This window comes from Miscanthus floridulus, chromosome 9, assembly GCF_019320115.1.
Source record: "Miscanthus floridulus cultivar M001 chromosome 9, ASM1932011v1, whole genome shotgun sequence".
Lineage (NCBI taxonomy): Eukaryota > Viridiplantae > Streptophyta > Magnoliopsida > Poales > Poaceae > Miscanthus > Miscanthus floridulus.
In genome coordinates, this window is record NC_089588.1 from 3359227 (window position 1) to 3367684 (window position 8458).

The 8458-nt window shown below is 41.0% G+C and overlaps 1 long non-coding RNA gene and 1 pseudogene across 1 annotated transcript; both read left to right on the plus strand.

Moving 5' to 3' along the window:
* Positions 1-336: 336 nt before the first annotated feature.
* On the plus strand, positions 337-5178 carry LOC136483292 (protein Rf1, mitochondrial-like; annotated as a pseudogene).
* Positions 5179-5300: 122 nt separating this feature from the next.
* On the plus strand, positions 5301-7546 carry LOC136483293 (uncharacterized). Its single transcript, XR_010765401.1, has 3 exons — positions 5301-6568; positions 6981-7193; positions 7364-7546. It is a non-coding gene; the product is annotated as an uncharacterized lncRNA (long non-coding RNA).
* The last annotated feature ends 912 nt before the right edge of the window (positions 7547-8458 follow it).

Consider the following 8458-nt stretch of genomic DNA (forward strand, 5'->3'; position numbering starts at 1 on the left):
CCGTGCAAACAAATGTTTTGACAGCTTCCCTAAAGATCTCCAAGTCATGATTAAGGACTTAGGCAGAATGTAACTTAGATGGTTAATACGAGAAATAACTTTACTATGCCTTCTTATGCAAAAGTATTTCTCAGATTGTAAACATGCTCAAATACAATTGTGTAAAAGTTGAACTATGAAAAAAAAATCATTGATTGTTTTTATATAGATCTCCAAGATAAAGCCATGTCATTAGCACGGGCCTTATACTGCTATAATTAGTTGACTACTCGTCCGAAAACAAGATTTTCGTTCCCTCTCGAGACGCACGGACGGAGGGGTATACAATACTTTTGCTGTTGCTGTGCTGTGGAGTCCGCAACTGCAGCAGCAGGCCAGCAGCTCGTCGGAACAAGCCCGTAGCTATAGATCCCAGCAGCACCTGCGCCCACCGCCGCCGCCCACCAGCTGCCCTCACACACCCCAGGCCACGGCACACGCCACGCGGCCCCGCCCAGCTCACGTGATTGCTCTGCTCGCTTCACGGATCCGTAGGCGGACGCAGCGCCGGCCGCCCCGCCCGTGCCTCTCCTCGCCGGGCCACTAGCCCCATTAGCCGCGCTCCGTCGGCATGCGCCGCTGCGTGGACGCCGCGCAGGACCGATGCTTAGAGCTGGAGCGCGCCATCGCCGGCCGCGCCCGCTCGGGAAGCCTCCGCCTCGATGACGCGCTCAAGCTGTTCGATGAATTGCATCCTCACTCCAGGGCTGCCTCGGTTACCGCCTTCAACCAGCTCCTCACCGCTGTGTCTCGTGCCTCGGGCCGACGCTCCTCCTTCACCTCAGAGTCAGAGCTCGTCGTCTCCCTCTTCAACCGGATGGTACGTGACTGCTCCATCAAGGTGGCTCCCAACCTTTGCACCTACAGCATCCTCATTGGCTGCTTCTGCCACATGGGCCGCCTGGAGCATGGCTTCGCCGCCTTTGGCCTTATCCTTAAGACGGGCTGGAGGGTGGATGACATAGTCATCAATCAACTGCTCAAGGGCCTCTGTGACGCCAAGAGGGTGGGTGAGGCCATGGACCTATTGCTCCGACGAATGACCGAAGTTGGATGCACACCGGATGTAGTTTCATACAACACACTTCTCAAGGGTTTCTGTGATGAAAAGAGAGTCGAGGAGGCACTTGAGCTGCTCCACATGATGTCTGATGGTCAAGGTAGTAGCTGCCCACCAGATGTGGTGTCATACCCCACCATCATTAAAGGTTTCTTTAGTGAAGGTCAGGTGGATAAAGCTTGCAGCCTGTTCGTTGAAATGGGTGTTTCACCGAATGTTGTGACATACAACACAGTAATTGATGGCATGTGCAAAGCTGAAATGGTTGATAGGGCCGAGGGAGTCTTCTAGCAGATGGTTGATAAAGGTGTTAAGCCAGACAATAAAGGGGGGGCAGACCTAGTGCCGGAGGCTCCCACATGAGTGGGGTCTGGGGAAGGGAAAAACCGAGGCGAGCCTTCCCCCCGCAAAATCTGCGGAGAGGCTGCTTCGAACCCGCGACCTGGTGACTCAGTGTTAAGCCAGACAATGAGACATATAATTGTCTGATCCATGGATACCTCTCTACAGGACAGTGGGAAGAGGTGGTTCGAAAGTTGAAAGAAATGTCTGCACATGGTCTTAAGCTAGATAGTTTTACTTATGGTGTGCTTCTGGAATATCTATGCAAGAATGGAAATTGCAATGAAGCTAGAAAATTTTTTGATTCTATGATTAGGAAGGGTATAAAACCTAATGTAACTACCTATGGCATTATGCTTCATGGATATGGTAACAAAGGAGCTCTTTCTGAAATGCATGATCTCCTAAATTTGATGGTAGCAAATGGTATTTCACCTAATCATTACATCTTCAACACTGTGATCTGTGCATATGCTAAAAGGGCAATGATAGATGAGGTGATGCATATATTTATCAGAATGAAGCAGCAAGGTTTGAATCCAGATGTCGTCAGTTATGCAACATTAATAGATGCACTTCGCAAGATGGGAAGAGTGGATGATGCTGTGCTCCATTTGAATCAGATGATAAATGAAGGAGTGACTCCTGGCATTGTTGTTTTACCTCCCTTGTTTATGGACTTTGCACTGTTGACAAATGGGAGAAGGTTGAGGAATTATTTCTCAAAATGTTGAATCAAGGGTTCGCCCTGACATCGTGTTCTTCAACACAATATTGTGTAACTTATGTAGAGAAGGGCGGGTTATGGAAGCCCAAAGGCTCATTGACTCGATGGTATGCATGGGTGTGAAGCTTGATGTTATCTCATACACGACATTAATAGATGGCCACTGCTTAGCTGGTAGAATGGATGAAGCGGCGAAGTTACTTGACGGTATGGTCTCAGTTGGCTTGAAACCTAACATTGTTTCCTATAATACATTGCTTCATGGCTATTGTAAAGCTGGCAGGATAGACAATGTATATTGTGTTTTCCAAGAAATGTTGAGGAAGGGAGTTACACCTGGAGTTGTGACTTACAATACTATACTACATGGTTTGTTTCGGACAGGGAGATTTTCTGAAGCAAAGGAACTGTACCTCTATAATTAAAAGTGGAAAACAGTGGGACATTTACACAAACAACATAATTCTAAATGGGCTCTCCAAAAACAATTGTTTTGATGAAGCATTCAAAATGTTTCAAATCCTTTGGTCTAAGGATCTTCAACTTGACATTATTACTTTCAACATCATGATTGATGCTTTGTTCAAAGGTGGCAGAAAGGAAGATGCCATGGATTTGTTCGCTGCTATCCCTGCTAATGGTTTGGTTCCAAGTGTTGTGACCTACCGCTTAATGACAGAAAATCTCATAAAAGAAGGGTTGCTAGATGAGTTCGATGGTCTATTTTCAGCGATGGAAAAGAGTGGCTGTGCTCCAAACTCACATATGCTAAATGCTATAGTAAGGAGGCTGTTGCATAGAGATGACATTAGTAGGGCTGGGGCTTACCTCTCCAAACTCGATGAGAAGAACTTCTCACTTGAGGCTTCCACTACTTCCATGCTTATATCACTTTTTTCAAGGGAGGAATATCAGCACCATGCAAAGTCCCTGCTTGAAAAGTATCGTTTCTTCAATGAAGCCAACAAATGAGTGTTGAAGAAAAAAGGAGTTCAGTTTTCAACTGTGCTGATCATCTTTATGTGACATTTAAATTTGGTGTGACTATTCTGTCTTGTGCTCTAACTTTCTTGGCCATGCTCCATGGTATTCTTCTAGAGAAATGTTCTCTTGTTATTGCACTTCAGCATCAAGTTTGTCAACAGGTAAAATAATTGTGTGCAGTCCTAGTTAGCTTGACAGCAGGATTCAGCTGCATTTATTGCATAATTTATGAAGAAACCCTGCCCTCCCAGATTCCTATAATTTAAACTTGTGTACCCCCCCCCCCCCCCCCTGCCCCCCCAGTTAGCGGTGTAAGATACTTGCTATGTTTTTACCTCACACAAGCTATGTTAGGAGCAAGTCCTATACATATTTCTACAAGACACTCCTCGCTTTTTTTTCATCTCATAGTATCCGCCTTTCGTATGCTGCGTTGATCATCAGTGCAGCTGTGCATATAGCGCATCTCTGCAGTTCTTTGGAAATGCTGTTAGAACTTTCCTCCTCCCTTTGTAGTCTGCACACCTCTAATATTCTTCCATTGGATTGAAATACTTAGCTGGGTTAGTTGCGGGAGATGTCTCTGTACTTATTGTCCACTGCAAGAGGAACAATGTGTAATTAGCAAGAGAATTCCCTGCATGATGACCAAGTGGTTGCGTTGTACTTGAGTTGTACTCGAGTGGTTACACTTGAAGCATTTTCCATTAGATACTAACTGGACCCTGTTATTATTGTTCTTGTAACAGGGAAAGAAGATAAGAGTTTCTTCCTCCCAGGCTAAGGATACACTATTATTGCGAATGTACACTATGATTGAACACAGGATGATTTTATAAAATGCAGTGGAAAAAGTTGGTCAGGGGTTTTAAAAGTCGATCTCAAGAAGGTATGGATAAAATGCTAGGATTGTTCAACATCTTTAGTGTGCATCATTACAGTTGGTTAACTCTGAATGGCACCAATATCAGATGGCAATAAGGGTTATGGCTTTATTGAATACTACAACCAGGCATGGGCAGAGTATGCTAAGCGAAGATGTCTACTCCAGAATTCAAACTAGATATAAATGCTCCTACTGTCAACTTGGTAGATCCTAAGAATGGTGGTGAATCTGCCTCTACGGTGCACTTTTTTTTAGCATCAGATGAGAGAATGGTACCTTTTATGCTTCTTCTTTTCATGATATTGTATATTCTTGTGCATTTTTGTCTTTGGGTTAAATCTCTATATGTCAAAAACTTGCCCAAGACTGTTACCCAAGAGTAGCTGAAAAAAGCTGTCTGAGTGCCTTAGCGAAGTTACAGAAGTAGTTCTTTCTACTGCAAAATGTGATCATGAAGACGAGTGCGGTTTTGTTTACTTTAAGGAACAATCTATGTCTAAGATCTTGACGACGAGTTTCCTTCGTTCTCTGACATCTTTCTATAGCCAATCAATTTTTCTTCACGTATCCAGGAGGTCCTACTTTTTTTTTTCTCCAACAGGTCAGCTTCTGGATTGTTCACATGCAAAACCTCCTGCTGATAATACTGTAAAGTTACCTACTGCTAAAGGAGGCCCTTTGCTCCCTACTTATACCCCATGGATAGGAACTGGCAGGATCTTATAATTACTTGCAAATGACTGGCAAACGCTTACAGTCTTACTTGAAAATGGACTGACATTCGCTTAGAATCCACTTGGAAGTGGACTAACAGTAACAAATGTTTATGCTGTGCTTCCTGGTCATGCTTCACAGGTAGATGACATTTGACATCTTATGTTTGAATGGTATGGTCTCACTTGGGTTGAAACCTGACATTGTTTCCTATAGTTCATTGTTTCATGGCTACTGTAAAGCTGGTAGGATGGACAGTGCATGTTGTCTTTTCCGAGAAATGATGGAGAAGGGAGTTACGCCTGGAGTTGTGACTTACAATACTATACTATATGGTTTGTTTCGGACAGGGAGATTTTCTGAAGCAAAGGAACTGTACCTCAATATGATTAAAAGTGGAAAACAGTGGTCCATTTACACATACAGCATAATTCTACATGGGCTTTGCAAAAACAATTGTGTTGATGAAGCATTCAATGTGTTTCAGAGCTTGTCTTCTAAGGATCTTCAACTTGATATTATATTATTACTTTCAACATCATGATTAATGTTTTGTTCAAAGGTGGTAGAAAGGAAGATGCCATGGATTTGTTCGTTGCTATCCCTGCTAATGGTTTGGTTCCGGATGTTGTGACCTACCGCTTAATAGCAGAAAATCTCATAGAAGAAGGATCGCTAGAGGAGTTTGGTGGTCTGTTTTCAGCAATGGAAAAGAGTGGTACTGCTCCAAACTCATGTACTCCCTCCATCCCCAAAAGAATGCAATTTTGGAACAGTGTCATGGTTTTGTATATCAAGTTTGACCAATTATAGATAAAAAAGTATAAATATTTATTATATCAAATAAACATCATTAGATTAATTACAAAATGTATTTTCATAATAAATTAATTTGGAGCCATAAATATAAATACTATTTACTAGAAATCTGGTCAAACGTGAAGCACTTTAACTGGCACGCATGCCATAGTTGCATTCTTTTCACGACAGAGGTAGTATGTTAAATGCTCTAGTTAGGAGGTTGTTTCATATAGGTGACATAACCAGGATGGGCTTTCCTCTCCAAGCTTGATGAGAAGAACTTCTCACTTGAGGCTTCCACTACTTCCATGCTTATATCACTTTTCTCGAGGGAGGAATATAAGCACCATGCAAAGTCCCTGCCTGAAAAGTATCGTTTCTTCAATGATGCCAACAAATGAGTGTTGAAACGAAAAGAGTTCAGTTTTTTTTTGGCCATGCTGTGGTGTGAATGATGAAATTATTTAGAGAAATATTCTCATGACCTATATCATGAGTCACTGAAAATATAAGTATGTACACTTGTTATGGTTTGGTACCCCAAAATTTCAATGCTACCCTGGTGGCCTGGTGCTCTGTATGCAAATACATCTTTACTTTATATTCTCTTACTGAAGAATCTGCTAAATATTCTCTTGCTTACAAATTGAGCTGACATTAAAAAAATTGTATTCTTGAAACTGATGTGTTCATTTAGGTTCTAGTTTACCCCTACACCATTTCTGTCTGAGTCTGCCCATTCCTGTGATTTTCTTCCATATATTGAACCTCATGTGGAAATAATGGGTGATGCCTGTTGGAAGAGGGTATTTATCTCATGAGTGATACAAGTGTTGGCAATGGAGGAGGTAAGATGCGCGCGCACACACCAGGAGGTTGGTATTATAATGTACTTGCCGGCATCAGATGTTCTCCAAAGGAAGGAAATTACAGAGGAGTTCTTCAATTATAGGAGCCTGACACAAGCAAATCTCTGGGATGATTATTCTGCAATGAACACTGGGCCAAAACTGAGGTACCAATTTCTACTGCTAGTTTCAATATTTTTTTCAGACACTATTTCTGTTCTTGCCTAGACTTATTTTAACATATGAATGAAATAGCATCAGTCTTGATAATTTCAAAAAGTATGACCTCTTCACTTGCACGAATACCTGGCTGAGCTCTTTACACCTGGATAAATTTCATGCCTGGTTAGCAGATAGAAGCTGGCTAGCTGATCAATCCAACTACCGAAACATCGATTTCAGTTTACAGTTGAAGCTGGCTAGCAGATAGATCCATTGTCCCTTATTTTCAATTTTAAGTCTATTGTTTTGCTATGCAGAGTTCAGACAATGTAATGTACAAGTATGCACTATGAAGTACACTTGATAACTCATGAAAAATTTGCACTAACTGCTTGCTAACATCATCTTCTGTTCTAGTGTTCCAGTGGTGAAAAATTTCAGAGGCTAAAGTTTCACTGATGTTAGCAAGGAAATGACAGACTAAAATTTCACTTTGAAGTAAATTTTTTATGGAATACTTATAATCTCACAACACTGTCTCTGTCAAGTATGACCCAAGATGATGAAAAGTCTGAACATCTTGCTGCCATGAAATGTTTCAAGAAGACGCTTTTTCCTGAAAGCGTATAAGTATGTATACTCTTGCCCTTCCTGTTTCCTGAAAGTATATAAACATATAAGTTTGAACATCTTGGGTCAGTGTCATTTTGTGGGTGACGCCTTTCCTGTTTTGATGTTATATGCCTGATAGCCGGTTGCTGTTAATTAGCTAAGATCTCAGATGGTCTTGTTTCTTGCAGTTATAACTACCTGGAGAAGCAGAAGATCAATATGAGGAACATGTTACCTGTCTAGCAAGCTGTTGTACCAGATAGCCAGCTGTTGTTGTGATCATGTCTCAGGTCATGATACATGTAATGTTGGTCATGATACTCTGTAACCATGAGACCCGGTCGCTGTACATTTTTTTCTCAAGTGTGAACTCTTTTCTTGCTAGTGTGAACTGATGTTGCTGAGTGCAATCTGCTGCCGTGAGGATGAACTAGTATGAACTAGATGCTTTTATGAAATGGTAAACTAGTATGAACATGCTGCTTGTATGAACTGGAGAACTGCTACTGACTATATGTTTTAAATCCTAACGCCTCTGTTCCAAAAGAATATTATTCTAGGTTTAAACTAACTCAATTTTCATGAAGTTGACTAGGTTTATCGAAAATATTATCATATTTATATCTCCAATATGTTTATTATGAAAATATACTCCATAATTCATCTAATGATACTTATCACGCATTAAAAGTATCAGTACATTTTTGTATGTATCTAATTAACTTTAAGGTTTATTGACTCCTCGAAAATTAAGAATGACATTCCTTTTTAGAACAGAGTGAGTTACCTCCCAGTGTACTGCACTTAACTATGGAAGCAAATCGTGTTCTTGGTACAATAGCCCAAATAAACTTAACGTGTGTTCTCCATGACCTCATAAAAAATTAATTGAACCTAATAAATAGCGACCAAATATCTCATATACGTTCAGAGAGTGCAGCTCGTGTTGTATCACTTGATCGATAACTCTGATATGTGATTCCAAACAATTATAGATTGCGTCAATCTTTGTCTGACATTTTGCTTTGTATGCAGTAGTAGTACTATCTCCATAAAAAGAATATAATTCTAGGTGTATTCTTTGTTAGAGTATCTAAAATTTGACCAAATGTATAGGTAAAAATATTAGTATTTATCACACTAAATATGTATCTCTATTATAATGGACCAATCAAAATTGTACTAGGTCCCCCCAGGAAAAAGTCCTCCGTTGAGAGCCTCCAACCATTGTGCACTCAGGAAAATACACACAGTAATTCATCTGCATGAAAATCAAGGGTTAA